This window comes from Neolamprologus multifasciatus, chromosome 18, assembly GCF_963576455.1.
Source record: "Neolamprologus multifasciatus chromosome 18, fNeoMul1.2, whole genome shotgun sequence".
Lineage (NCBI taxonomy): Eukaryota > Metazoa > Chordata > Actinopteri > Cichliformes > Cichlidae > Neolamprologus > Neolamprologus multifasciatus.
The window spans coordinates 4,299,124-4,315,981 of NC_140456.1; the positions used below are offsets into that span (position 1 = coordinate 4,299,124).

Consider the following 16,858-nt stretch of genomic DNA (forward strand, 5'->3'; position numbering starts at 1 on the left):
ACCGCTTTCAAGGGTAGCTTGAAAGTAGAAGGCTGTGTTAATAACCTCTCTCATCCCTCGTGCCAGAGAAAGCACCACGGCTGTTTGTGTGTGTAAAAGCTAAAAAGCTGTAATTTTCAAGGTACCTAAACATAAAACATTTAAAACAAATTAGTGAAAATGGGTAATAAATCAACAAAACTCACTGCTGACAAGCAGTGGTTAGAGAAAAAATGTCCAGGCGCCGGACAAATTAGTGCAAACAGATGGAGGAATCCAAAAAAGTTTAAATGCCCTGCGTGGGAGGGAAAATGTAATCCCTCTGCAGTGATAACTTTAAAAGAGACCCTCCAAGCAGAATTAAACAATGCAAAAAGTCCTAAAAAGAAAATAAAACGTACTCAAGAGTTAAAATATTTCAAAGCATGGAAAGAGGAGGAAGACAGACGTAGTGAAAAAAGAAAAAAGAAAAAGGAAACAACATTACAAAGCCTACAGCCGCCACTTTATGTACCAGCACCGTCAGCACCAGAGCCACAATCAAAAAATCCCTTCACTAGTCAACCTAATCCTAATCCTTATGCCCAAGCCCGAAGTGCATTAAACTGTATGACAACAAACCCACAGGAAGACATAGGGAAAGACCCGTCAGGCAGGGACATGGGAGGTATTGTAGATCCTCCAGGACCCTCTGGAATTTTTCCAATGGTAGCTGCACCTAATCCCAGATATGGACAGTTGATAGGTGGTGAGAACGAAGAAAGAGATATAAACCCATTTGTGTATGCTTTTAGACCATGGACCCAAGCTGACAGACAAAATGTGGAAAAAGATGTTCCACCTTTAAATGAAGGCTTTCAACAGTGGAGAGACGCAGTGGAACTAATTAGAACTCAATGGGGCCTAAACGGTCATGAAATGCTTCAAGTAGTACAAGACCTGTTAGGATTGAGAATGGGGACAGTGAAAGACGGTTTTACAGGTGCAGATGACCAAGGAAGACCTCTTGGCCCAGATTCCCTAGATTTAATGAACACCTTGACAGACTTATATGACCGAATTAGGGTTCGTTTAGCCCCCAGAGCAGATTATTCCAAAATAGGAGAAGTAAAACAAAAGGAAGCCGAAACAGCATCAGACTTCCTCGATCGGCTACGCCCGGTTTTCCGACAACATTCAGGCCTAGATTATGAAGACCGCCCTGAAAGACCTTACCAACAGCAGTTAAAAAATGCATTTCTAAATGGTCTCCGTCCCGCAGTCAGAGCCCATGTCGAAAAGCACTGGGTGACAATAAACACAGGAAATCTAGCAGACGCCCTACAATATGCAGAGCATGCAACTAGAGTGCTGAAAAAGAAGGAAAAAGGAGGTGTTTTCACTGTAGATCCCGACACAGGTGTCATAGCATTTTCTGGTAAATACAGAGGACAGGGACAAGGACAACACAGAGGAAAGGGACAGAAAAGCAGAGGTTACAAAGGTAACAGGAAGCAAAGAAATGAAAGAGACAACCGTTGTTATAATTGTGGAAAAGAAGGACATTTTGCACGAGACTGCAGAAACAAAAAAGAGAATCATAGTGACAGAGAAAGTATGTGACTAGAGCAAAATACTGAAGCTGAACAAAACATTGAGGATGAAACTGAAATCTATAACATACAACAATTACTTTTAGGTTCTGAACATAAACCCACAGTAATTATTCATGTAAACAGCCAACCCATGACTATGCTATGTGACACAGGCGCGTGTAAAACTGTGTTAAATCAAAAACCACCGAATCTGAAATATTCCAGTGACACCATGATAGTGAAATCAGCATCAGGACACACCAGCATTAAGTCTTTAACAGAGAGCCTACTGTTAGTACATACAGACAGTGGACGCAGCTGCAAAAATCAATGTATATATGACCCATCCTGCCCAGTTAACCTTCTAGGGAGAGACTCCTTAGGAAAACTGCAAATAGGTGTATTGCCAGGGCCAGAAGGCATGTATGCTAAGCTAATGTTGAATGAAGAGCAAAATCTCACTGACTGTCAGATTAATGTGTGTGAAGGACAGGGAGAGCCCCACTACTACTGGACATTAGACCTGCCCTCACTAGAACCGTTGCAACACATAGCAAATCAATATCTGCCAACCCACTCAACACGACAGGGCTACACAGAGTATCACAACACACTGAGGTTCAAACAAAGCCCAGGTCATGACCCCATGTACGACCTACAGGTGCATAAACTAGGCCCACAAATGCTTACATTGCAGCACCTATATGTCACTCAAAGTGGTAATGCAGTCTGCTCTGTACTTCAGCCAGAAATAGTGCAACGAGTGAACAGGATGCCTAAACCACATGTATCAGTAGCACACAATGACAGCACTGAGTGGAAAGATTTAGGCCGCGTTCTCGCTCAAGTTGAAAAGGACAGATATGAAAAAACTGAAGAAACACATGAGGGATGGCTTCAAGGTCGCAGAACAGGATGCATGAGATACACATTAGGGTGGGTACTCACTACCCACCCAGCCACCCACATGATTGACAGCACTAATGTACACGTGCAGGAAGATAGTGAGAACTGACATGCACTCTCATTAGAATTACACCCAGAACTACAACAACTGCCCACAACACTGTGGTCCGTAGGACCTACAGATGTAGGATTAATTAAAGGAGCAGATCCCGTTGTAGTAAAAACCACCACAACCTACAGGCCAGTCAAACCACAATATCCCTTAACAGCAGAAGCAAAGGCAGGCATCAGGCCAGTAATTGCAGATATGGAGAAAGCAGGCATTTTAGTAAAAACAACCGAAGTGACCTGTAACACTCCGATCTTTCCAGTGAAAAAAGCAAACACAGGAAAGTATCGCCTAGTACATGACCTCAGAGCAATAAATGACGTAACAGAACAAATCCCACCTGTGGTAGCAAATCCACACACAATCCTAAATCAAGTAACACCAAAAGAGCAGTGGTTTTCGGTTATAGACCTATCAAATGCATTCTTCTCTGTACCGCTACATTCTGACTCACAGGCTCTGTTCGGTTTCACCTTTGATAATCAGAAGTACACATATACAAGGTTACCTCAGGGTTTCCAGAACAGCCCCACCCTGTATGCAGAAGCTTTAAGGAAATCTATGTCACTTTGCACTCTCCCTGCCCCAGGACAGTTTCTCCTGTACGTAGATGACATACTGATCACGGGACACACACAGGCAGACTGCAAAGCGAACACAATAACAGTATTACAACATTTAGCTGAACAAGGCCACAAAGTCTCACAGCACAAATTACAACTGTGGAGCTCAGAGGTCACATACCTTGGCCACAAGCTCACAAGGGAGGGAAGAACACTGTTAGACAGCAGGAAACTAGCAGTACAGAATGCTCCAAAACCGCTCACAAAGCAACAGATGATGAGTTATTTAGGTCTCTGCAACTTTTGCAGATGCTGGATACCTGAATATGCTCTGTTAGCTCAACCTTTGCAAAACTTAATCTATGGAAAAAATCTAGCACTGAAAGATAAAATAGAATGGACACCAGAAGCAGAAAAAGCATTTAATGATTTGAAACTTGCCCTACAAACACGCACAGTCTTAGCCTTGCCAGACTATGACAAATTATTTTATTTGCATGTAGACGGAGGTGCAGGCTATATGAAGGCCGTTCTAACACAAGCATTTGGGGAAAAACAACGACCACTCGCCTTTTACTCGTGTAAATTAGACTCAGTTGCTTCAGGCTTGCCTACGTGCATACAATCTTGTGCAGCCGCAGCAGAGGCAGTAAAAAAGTCTGCCGACATTGTTCTCGGTCATAAATTAATTATCAAAGTTCCCCATGCTGTAACCTCCATCTTACTGCAAGCAAACTTGTCTTATCTCACACATGCAAGACAGCTCTCATATGTAGGCATTCTGCTATCACAGTCACACATTACAATTGAGAAGTGTGGACAACTAAACCCAAGCACACTTCTCCCCACTTCAGCAGACGGAGAAAAACACTGTTGCATGCAAAAATTAGATGAGGAAACGAAACCACGAGCTGACATTCATAGCACACCGCAACTGACCTTCACTAACATTTTTGTAGATGGCTCAGCATCCAAAAATAGTTTGGGGAGAAACTGTGTGGGCTATGCAGTAACCACAGCTGACAAGGTTTTAGAAGCTAAACCACTAACTTCCTCACACTCTGCTCAAAGTGCCGAATTGACGGCTGTCATCAGAGCATGTCAACTACATGAGGGACAAAAAATAAACATATACACAGACAGCCAATATGTTTTTGCAGCAGTACATCATTTTGCAAAAATCTGGCAAAACAGAGGTATGGTTACTTCTACCGGTAACCCTGTGCAACACGGAAATCTTTTAAAACAACTACTAGAAGTTATAACTCTGCCAAAGAAGCTGGCACTATGCAAATGTGCTGCACATCAAAAAGATGACTCTGAAATTACTAAAGGCAACAACTTTGCAGACATAGCTGCAAAAAAGGCAGCACATCAGCCAATAGAAACCTTAATGTCTGAAACCACAGAGTTAATACCACTTGATGTACTGAAAGATGAACAGAAAGCCGCACCCACTGCAGAACAAAAGAAGTGGTTAAAATGTGGCGCACAACTGAAAAATGACTTAATGACCTGTAATGGCAAACCAATATTGCCAAAATCTCTACACAAGACAGCAGCATTAGTGACACATGGCTCGACGCACGTGTCAACAGGAGGGATGTTGGATATTCTCTCTAAACACTTCTACACTCAAAATTTCGAAAATTCAGCAAAAGAATTTATCAGAACATGCATGATTTGCCAAAAACACAATGCACAGGGAAATCTCAGACCCAAAAGAGGTCATTTTCCCACACCACCTCACCCATTCCATACAATCCACATGGACTTTATCGAATTGAATGAATGCCAAAATTCGAAATATGCTCTAGTAATTATAGATGTATTTTCAAAATGGCCAGAAATCTATCCAGTAAAAAGAGCAGATGCAATTTCAGTAGCAAAATGCTTATGCAATCATTTCATACCCACATATGGCATCCCTAGCCTGATACGGAGTGACAATGGAACACATTTTGTAAATGACATAATTAGCAAGGTCTCTGAAGCCTTAGGATTTAGCATCAAACATCACTGTGCATACCATCCACAAAGTGCCGGACTAGTGGAAAGAACTAACGGTACAATAAAACAAAGATTAAGAAAATGCATGGAAGAAACAGGAAGGCCATGGCCCGAGTGTGTAGGCCTAGTAAAAATGTGGATGAGACTGACGCAAGGCTCTCAGAAGCTCACACCTTTTGAAATCATTCATGGCAGACCGTTCCCACTGCCGATCACAAGCGAGCCAATAGACAAATCAGTAAGGGAAACCACCTTAGCTGAATGGATGACTAAACTGCTTGAAAACAAAGAGATTGTGTTGAATAGCCAACTGCCAAGTGATGTATCTCCAGTGTCTTGCAGGTTAAAATCAGGTGATTGGATCCTGATCAAGGTGCTCCAAAGGAAAAATTGGAGCTCTCCCAGGTGGGAAGGCCCGTACCAAGTCCTTCTTACCACACCTACCGCCTGCAAAATAGCAGAGAGACCCTCGTGGATCCACCAAAGCCACTGTAAAAAGGTACAGGACACATCAGGCTAAGACGCCAGCTCCCTAGAATCTCACCGGTGCTCTAGTGGTGGAGAGAGGGCTGATTGGGCAAAAAGCCCGCCCTTGATCTTCTCGCCCTAGTCTACGCACCAGAGGTTTTAGTGTGCTTGGTCACCATGAAGACACTGCTCCTGCTATCAGCGATCCTCCTATCACTGGTGGCTCTCTTTGCAATATTCACACTGCAAGGCAGCTACAAAAGAAATCTGAAAAAAAAGATGGACACATGACAACTCGCACCTGCGCGACCTGAACCAAGACCACAACCACCCATGGATGAACAACGCGTGGTATAAGTATGTGTACGACAGAACACGCACCGACAACAGCACGGAGTGCTATGTGTGTTCACACATGCCAACAACGGCCATACACGCAACAATATATGGAATGGCACCTGAACTCGATGAAGCGATGTGCATATTCAACAAAGCGATAACTGGCAACTGCTCACGCAGAGATTTGATGACAACAGGACTGGCTCTAAAAGGTCAAAGCACAAAGAAGAAAGACCAAATTCCATGGTGTAATGACACAGATGTTAAACGTGTCATGAAACCAATCTCACAGCAAAGGGTCATATTCAAACAGACAACCCATTGTGCCTACAATCTGACAAACTGGAACTACGCCTGTGACGAAGAACATTGGGTAAACGTCAACGCCAACAACACCAAAAGCAGATCATTCGCCATAGTTCTGCCACCTGACATACAGCACCCAATATGTTTCGCCTTCTCGGACGGAAGCAGAAAGGTCGGACGGAACCTTAACTGCACACAAACCTTTGCCATGACCCAATCCACAGGAACACTCACCTTCAAGAATGGAACTTTCTGGGTCCAGGGAGCCGCTTGGGCCTGCGGGCCTAAAACCTACTTCATGCTCCCACCAAACTCCACCGGTCTGTGTGCACCAGTGCTAATTTCAGACCACACCTTCAAGATCACAGCAGAGACACACGCACGCATATCAAGAGCAAAGCGTGAAGTCGCTGAAGTGTTGCCACATGACTCAGTCTACGGATCAGATGTGCCTAAGAACTTCAAGTTATGGACCACCGGTCAAAAAGTTCTCCACTCCCTGTTCCCTTGGGTGGGAACTGGAAAAAACATGCTCAGGATTGAGACACTTGACTACCGATTTGGATTGTTCCTAAATGCCTCAGTAAAGATCAACAAGGCACAAAATGAAGAAATCGACGCAATACGCATTGTAGTGATGCAACACAGAGTCGCACTGGACATGATTTTAGCTGAAAAAGGAGGTTTGTGTGTATTGTTTAACACCACATGCTGTACATACATCCCAGACAATGTGCACTCACAAAACATGACCGACGCTCTGAACGCTTTGAGAAAGATTAAGGACGCTCAGCAACAAGACTATGTCACAAGCACTGAAGATTGGCTCACATGGTTGCTAAGTGGTTCTTGGAAGTCCCTACTGATTAAAGGACTTGTTTTTGTTGGAATTTTACTTTTACTTTTATGTGTTTTCACAACATGTGTAATACCCTGTCTGAAGAAAATGGTATCAAACATGGTGATGACCTCTATCAACGCTTATGTAACACTGCCTCAAATGGAAGATGTTTTGGAAAAAGATTCATGTGATGATGTTGAAGTCTAATTGAACCCAGGATTGCTCAATGACGTTCTGACCGAAAATGTTTAGGCAAGAGGTTATGAATTGAACCAATAGCAATGCTGTTATTACAGAAATTTGAACAACAGGAGGGGATGTTAGGAGATTTTTATTATTAAGACATTTTATTAATCATTATTGCTGATATACTAAAGCTAAGAGTGTTCATATTTCTGTTTTCACTTAACCACCTGCACAACTGTCTATACTTTGCCTTAAAAAGACTTGTTTTGCTCTCACATTATCTCACAGGAAACCGCCACCCAAAGAGTAAGAAATAACCTTGTAAGAACATAACCTTTTTTGAACATAAGTTCCGAGATCTCACACCTGCCTGTTTGGCTAGAGAATGTTACTTCCTTTCTTGTATGTTTCATGCTGTGTATAAATAAAGCCAGAAAACTGCTCCAGGGTGTGGGCCTCACTTGAGCTCCCACCCGTGCACGTTAAACTGTTACAAGTGTCTGAGTGTTATTTCATTATACCTGATTACTTGATAAATATTGTCTCTTATCAGTGACCCAGTTTGTCACTTTCTCAATAAAACTTTATCACTGAGTATTAAAAGTTTTGAGGCAGAAGTTGAGGAGACTTTTGCACATCCCCATGCTGCTGCTGTGAACGCTTCATTTTATCAGATGTAGCTTTAACATGACCGTGCCTCTGCAGACAGCTGCAGCTCAACGTCAGCAGGTTTATGGAAAATAAAGGCGTTTACGGCAACAGTCGCTTTAGATCGCGCCTGTCGCATCCAACAAAAAGTCAGCGCCTTTAGCTACAATTAAAGGAAATTTAATCCATCAGCAGGCTTTTGAGAAGCAGCTCAGAGCAGATGAGAAATGTACCGTAGCTGCAGACGACTCAGTGCCTGCTCAGTTTTATGAAAGAAATCTTCAGTCTTTCAGTTCCTGCTGAGGACTCCAGAGGTATAAACATCTGTTTTTTCCTGGAGCTCAAAGAGTTTGTCAGAGTCAGAAGCCACAGACTACAGACGAGCTCTTTTCTCCTCCAGTCCTATCAGCACATCTCCAGTTTAAAGCTTATACATGAAAATGGAAAGTATTTACTTAAATCCACCTGCTCTGTCAAACTCAGTTCATTCAGTAAAAACAAAAACATCAGAATAACTCAAATGATTATGAGATGAATCAGTTAATTTACAGCCAGAAAATTAATCTGCTTCAATTTTAATGACTGAGTTTATTGTTTGAATAGTTTTTCTCTATTTCTGCTTCCTCAAATCTAAATCCTGCAGATTTTCTTTAGTGCTTTGCTTCATTGTGCATGTTGGAGTGTGTACTGCACTGAAGGCTGGATGAAACAGATCAGTTCCTTAGACCAGCCGGTGAAGTGATTAACTGAGAAAATAAAGAGCAGATTAACCAAATAAGACTTTCCTATAAGGCGACATCCTTTTTGACCTGCAGGGGCCTAAATTTATCTGCAAGGTATTTTTTTAGGTTGGCTGGAGGAATTTGTAATTAATTAATTAATATTTGTAATTAATTTTTATTTATGTCAAGCATTTTTTTTATTAATATAATATAATCACTTCACTTATGTCTTAATTTTTGCAAAAAATCTTTTAAAATGTATTAAATTGTACCTGCACATGTTGTATAGCAATATAATTTTTTCTGATAAAGGCGATGATTATTCCTCATTTATTATATTTAGATCCCTTATAACAAAGGTTTCAAACATAAAGCTCGGGGGCCAGAATCAGCCTCCAGAAACTGGAAAATGTGAAATGCATAGAATTTTAACATTTATCACTAATAATAATAATAATAACAATTTTAGGTTTTCTTGACATTATAAAGAATCCCCCTTAGTTGCTATTCATACTACACCAAAGTCATTAGGTGACAGTTAAACAATTAAAGTTCCTGTTTTTTTTCCACTAAATTTGTAATTTATTTCTTTGTCTTTTTTTTATAGTGGAATCATTGAAAAATAGGAGATTATTTTTAAGTTAATGAAAGACTTTATATTTTATAATTACAGGACAGTCTGGGGAATCAACTAAAAGAACTTTTCTGTAATTTTACACATTAATCGTGCAGCTTCACATGTCCGGCCCACTTATGATCATAGTTACCTGTAAGTGGCCCACAGTGTAAAATGAGTTTGTCTTATAGATTCTGTGACATGATTAGTAATACTCAGTAACATCCATCAACCTCGGGTTTCACTGGGCAAAAGGCAGCGTTCACCCTGCACAGGGTTAACACACAGTGACAGAATAGAAAAGAAACAATAGAATAGAAAATATTTGACACAGAGCACTATGGTTACTGGTTTTGTCTCACCTTCCTTGACTGAAAATAGGAGGCCTGGTGCTCTGGCTCTGCAGGGATGACATGAAACATTGAACAGACTGCACCCCGGCAGCTTTGGAAACTCCTGTTTTGGATGGTTTGACACATGAAGAAGAAGCTTCTGCATGCATGGACACAGGAGGCACCAGCCTGAGGTTTGATAACACAAGACCATCATTCTGCCCTAGAAACAGGAAGATAATCTGAAGTTACCTTCAGGTGCTTTTAAGAGACTCTTCAAGTGGAATCTGAAAACTGAACTTTACAGAATACCTTTCAATGAAAAAGGTTAATGTCTGACTGTCATGCTCCTGGGAATTTGACCCAGGTTTTTGAGTTTGTTGGACATTTTATTCATTCTTCAGAATTATGAAATAGTTATGTTCAGGTTTTGAGAGCCTCTGAGTTTTGTTGCTTATGTTTCTAGGTTTTGGTTCTTGTTTCTGTTCATGTTTGTCCCCTTTTCATATCTAGTCTGTATTTGTCTCATCTTTGTGTTGTCTTTAGTCTCTCCTGTTGTCGTCTCTCTGTCTCTCTATCATCTGTGTTTTGTCCTTTTGTCTCCAGGTCTGTTTATTCCCCAGTATCAAGCTTACATGTCTGAGTCTCAGTGTGCATCACTTGCTGCTTTATTTTGTTCGTTTTTTGTCTCCTATAGCTGAGCCACATTTAGTAATGCCAACATATTAAACGAACAATATTTGTCTCTTATATATGATACATCTATATACACACTGTCAAAGATACTTGTCTTTGAGTGAAGATTTAAGGTGATAGGAAATATAAATAACTGCAACTTGAATCTTTACTGAAGCTCAGTATTTGACACAGAGTTCAAACTCACTGCTGTAATAACTAATAATGATTAATATGATAACTATAATTATGCTGTCCTCGCCCTGAGTCTCTTAGTTTCACCAGCTAGACAGCGAGATAACGATGCTCCAATAATCAGACTTATTTCCTTTTTGCGCTGATTTATTGAAGAATGGCCTCTGACCATTGCCTTCTCTTTGACCATCGTAAAACTGAAAGTACAAAATACTGTATTAGCTAACTAACATTGTAAACTAGCTTGTTACACTCTTACTGCAAGCTAACAAGATAAAACTTTCAAATGTATAAATTATCGAACCATTTTTACACAAAACAAAAGATAATAATTATTTTATCGACACTCATACTTACAGACATATCTTGTCCATGGCAACAACATTTTAAGGTCCGTATAAGCTTAGAACAATAACATTACGGTATCACTTTCCGCCATCTTTTATTTCTTCTCCACGTTCTCATTTTTTCCCTTCCCAAAGTAACCGAACCCATATTACAAAGCAGCCACTAGAGGGAGCTCTAGGGCAGTTTACAACTATAATATCCCATTTAAGTTATAAAAGGCAGAACAATAATATTGGCCATATTATATTTACATTACCAAAGTGAGATGACTTTAGTCTCATGAACAACATTAGCTAATTGTTATTTACTAGCTAATCTTAAATGACTGTTCAGTACAGAAATGAAGCCCAACAATCATGTTTTACAGTCCTGTGGTCTCAGCCTCAGATACTTATTAAATCACACAGAGCTCATGTAGAAACAAATGAACAAAATATGTTCTCCTTCATTTCTGTCAAACAAAGCTGTATGAAACGTTTTCCAGCGGTTTGTATCATGGTTGCTAGGCAACCTGGGCAGCGCGACGGAGGCTAGACCGTCCCATTTCACAAGCCTACAAGCCTCGCACTTCCGGCCTTAGCGGTCTTTGAGTACGCGGACCCTGAGGACCGTTAAGGCTGCGTACTTTAAGGCTGCAGACCCTGAATTGGGATACAGCCCTTGTCATGAGCTCACCCTTGCTGTGTGTCTTGTCTGTGTTGTAGTCTAGCTTCCTAGTGAAGTTCTTTGTACTATGGTTGCCTGCAAGTCCAGCAATAAAGCTGCCTTTTAGGTTCACTTCTGCATCTAAGTATCTGCATATTGGGTTTATGCCTCTGTCTGCTGCACAGCACATCATGACCAAGACAGGGTTAAATTATTGAAACTGTTCCCTGCTGTTGGTGGAGGTTTTGTCCACAATATGGAGTTACTGAAGGTCGCAAAACATACTTTCATAAAACAAAAACATGTAAAAATAGATTAAATATTTCACTGACACTTGAGAGTAGCAATACACCTTAAAAGTGTCGATTCACTTTTAGACACTGATTAACAGAAGAGACGTGTAAAGACTTTTGGGAGATTTTTGAGAAATGAGAATTTGTGAAACCTGTTTGCTGTGGGGAATGTTTCTCAGGTGGTGAAACTGGATGAATATTTGGCTTTGCCCTCAGAAACAGTTTTATTGCCAAAAAATGTTCAACTTACCAAAGAATTTCTCCTGAGTTTTCTATTGAAATATATAAAATAGGAGAATTTGCAAAATAACAGAAAAATGTTCAAGTTCAATGTGAAAACAAAAATGTCAAAGTGAAAAAAACGCAGTTCTCTGTCCTTGCAGTGAGTTTCCATCTTTAGCAAACTGTTATTAATCTGTATTTAAGTTCATTTTGTCTGAGGATCTCCTCACCATGAAATAATCATTCGATCAGGAGCTGTGTCTCAGGTCGGACTAGAGGTTTGTTTTGATGCCATTTTATTACTTACAAACTAATATCGCCATCTGGTGGTTATACAGTTTATGACAAAAGTTAATGCTTGTCATTTAAAGACTGCTTCCAAAAGAGGACTGAACCAAGGGCGTAGATTTGGTTTTGGCATTGGTGGGGACGGATGATTCAACCATTGAACCCTGCCTTGTTTCTTTTTTTTTCCTTTTTGTCTTTGCTTCTTGATTTAAAAAAAAAAAAAAAAGAGAAATATACTTGCCTACATATCCTATTCTACATGCTTTTAAACCACTTAAAATTACAATTCATAGTTTTATATGTGAATTAGATAATGTTAAATTACTATTAAACAAATGACTGATTAAGTATTTTAGACTTTAGTTTACTTCAGTCATATTTCATATAAATCAGGTATCATACAAAAATAAAAATAGCTTCAAATACAGTCATGACAATAAAAGAAAATGACTTTAAGAAATTAACATTAGTTCAGTTATATTACACCAACATCTCTGATACATTAGCACTAAGGGAACACTGAATAACCTGCTGGGTTTTGTCCATAAAACTACTCGTCTAAGATTACCACAAAGTAAAAGATCTCTCAGCAAAATTATGCAACATTTTAGGCACTATTGCCCCGATCAAATCAGTGAGCTGGGATGTTTTATTCTAAACATGAACTACTGTTACAGCAACAGACATGGACTACTGGTGACCCACACAACAACTCAATGTCCACTATGTGAAGCAGCCAAACACATGCCTGCTCCTCTCGTTAACTGAGATAAACTGCTGGCATATTTGTTTTACATCTATACTGTCCAGTCTCTCCTGGTGGACACACAGCAGCATTGTTTAATCTCATTTGAGTCATTGTTGACCTTAGCCATCTTTTTAGTCTTCTGAGAGCACTGAAGCTTCTTTCAGCCTCAGTACATGAGTTTTATCCTCAGATTAAAATTATTATTCTGTGCTTGATGTGCCTCACATTTGGCTCTTCCCCTCTGACTGCACTAGGACATATTGCCACCAAACAATTTGTGCAAACTGCACTACAAGGTGGAATATTTGCAAAATCCTGACTACCTCATGATATTTTGTCTCAAAAATTAACGCTATGAATATGTCAGTACCATTAGGATAAAATTATTGTGTCACCAACATTTTAACGTTAGACATATAATTTTAACAGCCTCTGTAAACTAATATCCTGGCTCGCTCGAGGCTCCGTTTTCTCTGACAGTTTCAATCAAAATTAGAAATGCTGCTCTGAGACTGAGAGAACTGATAGTGCTGCCTGCTGTGCAGTTAGTTTACAAAACACGTTATTCATGGTTACATACAATTTTAGACTGATGTGGGCCAAAGCCTAGCATAGCCTGTAACGTTATTGTGTGTCGAAGCTCCGAATCGTGCGTCGGGTAATCTCGGGGCGTTTTTCTGAAGCGCGTATCGAGGCTTGCTTTGATTACGTATGCAGTGACGTTCGAGGCCTCGCGGGCAGTCCGTACCACGTGACTGATTCGGGAACTGGTTCACCGGTTCGCGCCAAATTCGAAATAAAATGGGCAGCAAAACAGAGCTGATTCCCCCATCACATTGTGTTGTGGAATTGGATTACGTACGTGTTACATAGTTACTTGAGCATTTCTTCCCTCGATGGAACCAGCAAGGAAAAGACAATTTTCCCCTGTCTGGCAACATTTTGATGTCATCTCTCCTAATAAGGTATACACACTGTAATAAAGAAATGATAAGTACCATAATATAAATAAACCACACCACAGATCCTATAATCAGATTTCTGTCTTTTTGTTTATTAAAAGGTGAAGTGTTTGCTGTGCTCTAAAGAACTTGGATACAGCAACAACACCTCATCTATGCTGAGGCATTACAGAGCCCTGCATGAGAACAAGGAGACTAACCAAGGTGGACCAAGCTCAGGTGAGTTTTTGTAGGTTTTAAGGATACAGTCATTTGATACATTTATATTCCCCATGTAATTCATTAATATTTGGGTTCTATTTACTGAAATATGTAATTTCTTAATGTTTTTTTTGTTGTATCAGGGGAGAGGAATGATGTGGATGAGGCCTTGGTCAACATGGTGATAGAGGATTCCCAGCCCTTCACTATTGTGGAGGACAGTGGGTTTAGGAAGCTTGTTAACGTTTTGAACCCTAACTATGTTCTCCCCACAAGGCAGGTGTGTATCTTAAAATATGAAGCATGTTTCCATTTTGCCTTTATTTACATATTAAGTACTGTACCTTCTTTTGTTTAGGCTTTGAAAGCTATGGTGGACCAAAGATACAAAGAGTCCAAACAAAAAGAAAAACTGACTGTGGCCAAGGTTTCTGCAGTTAGTTTGACATCTGATATGTGGACCTCCATTAACACAGAGGCTTACCTAGCCGTCACCTGCCATTTCATTGACTCTAACACTGCATTGCATTCTGTAGTGTTAGGTGTTCAGCACTTCCCTCAAGCACATACTGCTGTCAATTTGTCACAAGTAACAGCAGCGCTCATGTCAGAGTGGGGCATTACAGACAAAGTTACATGTTATGTGACTGATGGAGCAGCAAACATGGGTGCTTGTGCTAAGGAGCTTCGTTTGCGTCACAGTAATTGTGTGGCACATACATTAAACCTAATGGTCAAAAAAGCTCTTGATCAACACACGACGCTGTCTGACATCCGGACTACCTGTAGGAGGATAGTGGGATATTTCAAGAGCAGTACAACTGCTAAGGTTTGTTCCATTATTTCATTACTGCTTTGAGGTGCTGCTGCAGTAACACAGCTTGAATTAATCAGTTTGTGTTGGCTGTTTTTCTAGGAGAGGCTGACAGAGGTGCAGGAGCAAATGGGCCGGCCTGCACTGAAGTTAATTCAAGAGGTGGATACACGTTGGAACAGCACATTCCAAATGCTTCAACGTGTTCATGAACTCAGGGAACCTATTGGAGCATCGTTAGCTGGCCTGCACACTGATATTTGCCCACTATCCTCTGAACAGTATGACCTTATGGCAGAATGTCTTAAAATACTCTCCCCATTTAATGATGCCACCACTGAGCTGTCAGAGGAAAAGCGAGTGTCTGGATCCAAAGTAATTCCACTTCTAACAATGTTGCACCATGCACTAAATGAAGAGGAAATGGGAGTTGTCCTAACTCCAGAGAGCTCCACCATGGTTGAGTGTCTAAGGAGACAATTAAAGGAGAAGCTCTACACATTGCAGTCAATGAGCATCATGTCACTGGCAACATTGCTGGATCCAAGGTTCAAAAAATAGGCTTCTTTAGCCCAAATAAAGCAATGGATGCTGAGAAGAGACTTATTTTTGAATGTGCTGCTATTTTGCGGCACGTGGCCTTCTCATCAGCAGCCTCATCATCAAAAGCTTCTCAGCCTGTGACTCAAGGTATATGAGCACATTTCGATTATTATATTGTATTTAGTTACTTACATTCTGTTTGTTTTAGGTAGCAAACTGTGGCATCGTTTGGACACCACTGTTCTGGAGACAAAGACCCCAAATGCTACTGCTGATGCAACAGCTGAAGTACAGAAATACCTCCATGAACCAAATATGGGCAGACTGGAGAATCCGCTGGAGTACTGGGCTGGACACAAATTTCTTTATCCAAACTTGTATAAACTTGCTGTGGTTTTTCTTGCAACCCCTGCTTCATCTGTGCCCTGTGAGAGGATATTTTCAAAAGCAGGAGAAATCCTCTCAAAAAAGAGGAACCGTCTTAAGCCCAGCACTGTGGAAAAGCTGCTATTTTTGAAGAAAAACAAATGAAAACTTTTCCCTAGTGTCATGAGCACTGTTATAAAGTCACAAGCACATTCACATCACAACTCCCTCCCTTTTTGTTTCCATGTACATTCCTGTGTTAAGCTGCCAATTTATTATACACAAACATTAATTAAATTAAATTAATATAAAATTAGTATAATATTAAATATAACTAATATTTAGAGTTTAGTTATTGGTGTCATGAACAAAAGTAGTTTCTTTATTCATTCAACTTGAAGCGCCACACACTAGTTTGTGTCATTATTGAGATGTACATAAGCATGATTACACAGTTACACAATCATCCCAAAAACTCTGTACTGATAGTTTCCACTTTCTCTTTTGTATCAGACATACTGAGACAATATTCGGGATAAATAACCATAAAAACAATTTATTTATTCAGTTTAGAGGTTTACACATCACATCATTATAATCATTGAGCCCGTTTCACTTGAATCGTCCACTTGATGGCGCAGTAGAGCAAATGAATCATCACAATGCTTCGAACCATGAGTCGACCAGTTGGATGGAAAGCTTCATTTCATCACGAGGCTTCATCTCACCATCACTACATTTTATGAGTGAGCTTGACTTTAAGTGACTTACAGGTTTCTTTGAAAAATACTTTCTTATATCCAGGTTCTTCCTTGTTGCTGCCGTCCTCCTCTCCTCCTCGCAGCGCAGGCTTGCCGCTGCTGAAACTAAACAGAGCTCCAATCACATTGGCCATATTTGTCACGTGACGTAGGACTCCAGTAGAGACCGTAATTTAACTCTTTCTGCACCGCTGGGTG

At 40.4% G+C, this 16,858-nt stretch overlaps 1 long non-coding RNA gene and 2 pseudogenes across 2 annotated transcripts; 2 read left to right on the plus strand and 1 right to left on the minus strand.

The window, feature by feature from the left end:
- Positions 1–5,786: 5,786 nt before the first annotated feature.
- LOC146497097 (uncharacterized) lies at positions 5,787–7,757 on the plus strand (annotated as a pseudogene).
- A 1,381-nt stretch (positions 7,758–9,138) lies between these two features.
- LOC146497098 (uncharacterized) lies at positions 9,139–11,292 on the minus strand. Its single transcript, XR_014870792.1, has 2 exons — positions 10,827–11,292; positions 9,139–9,822 (listed from the first exon to the last, which is right to left on the minus strand). It is a non-coding gene; the product is annotated as an uncharacterized LOC146497098 (long non-coding RNA).
- Positions 11,293–13,288: 1,996 nt separating this feature from the next.
- LOC146497099 (E3 SUMO-protein ligase ZBED1-like) lies at positions 13,289–16,251 on the plus strand (annotated as a pseudogene). The gene is made up of 5 exons (XR_014870633.1): positions 13,289–14,194; positions 14,320–14,456; positions 14,535–15,005; positions 15,093–15,680; positions 15,742–16,251. The product of XR_014870633.1 is annotated as an E3 SUMO-protein ligase ZBED1-like (transcript).
- The last annotated feature ends 607 nt before the right edge of the window (positions 16,252–16,858 follow it).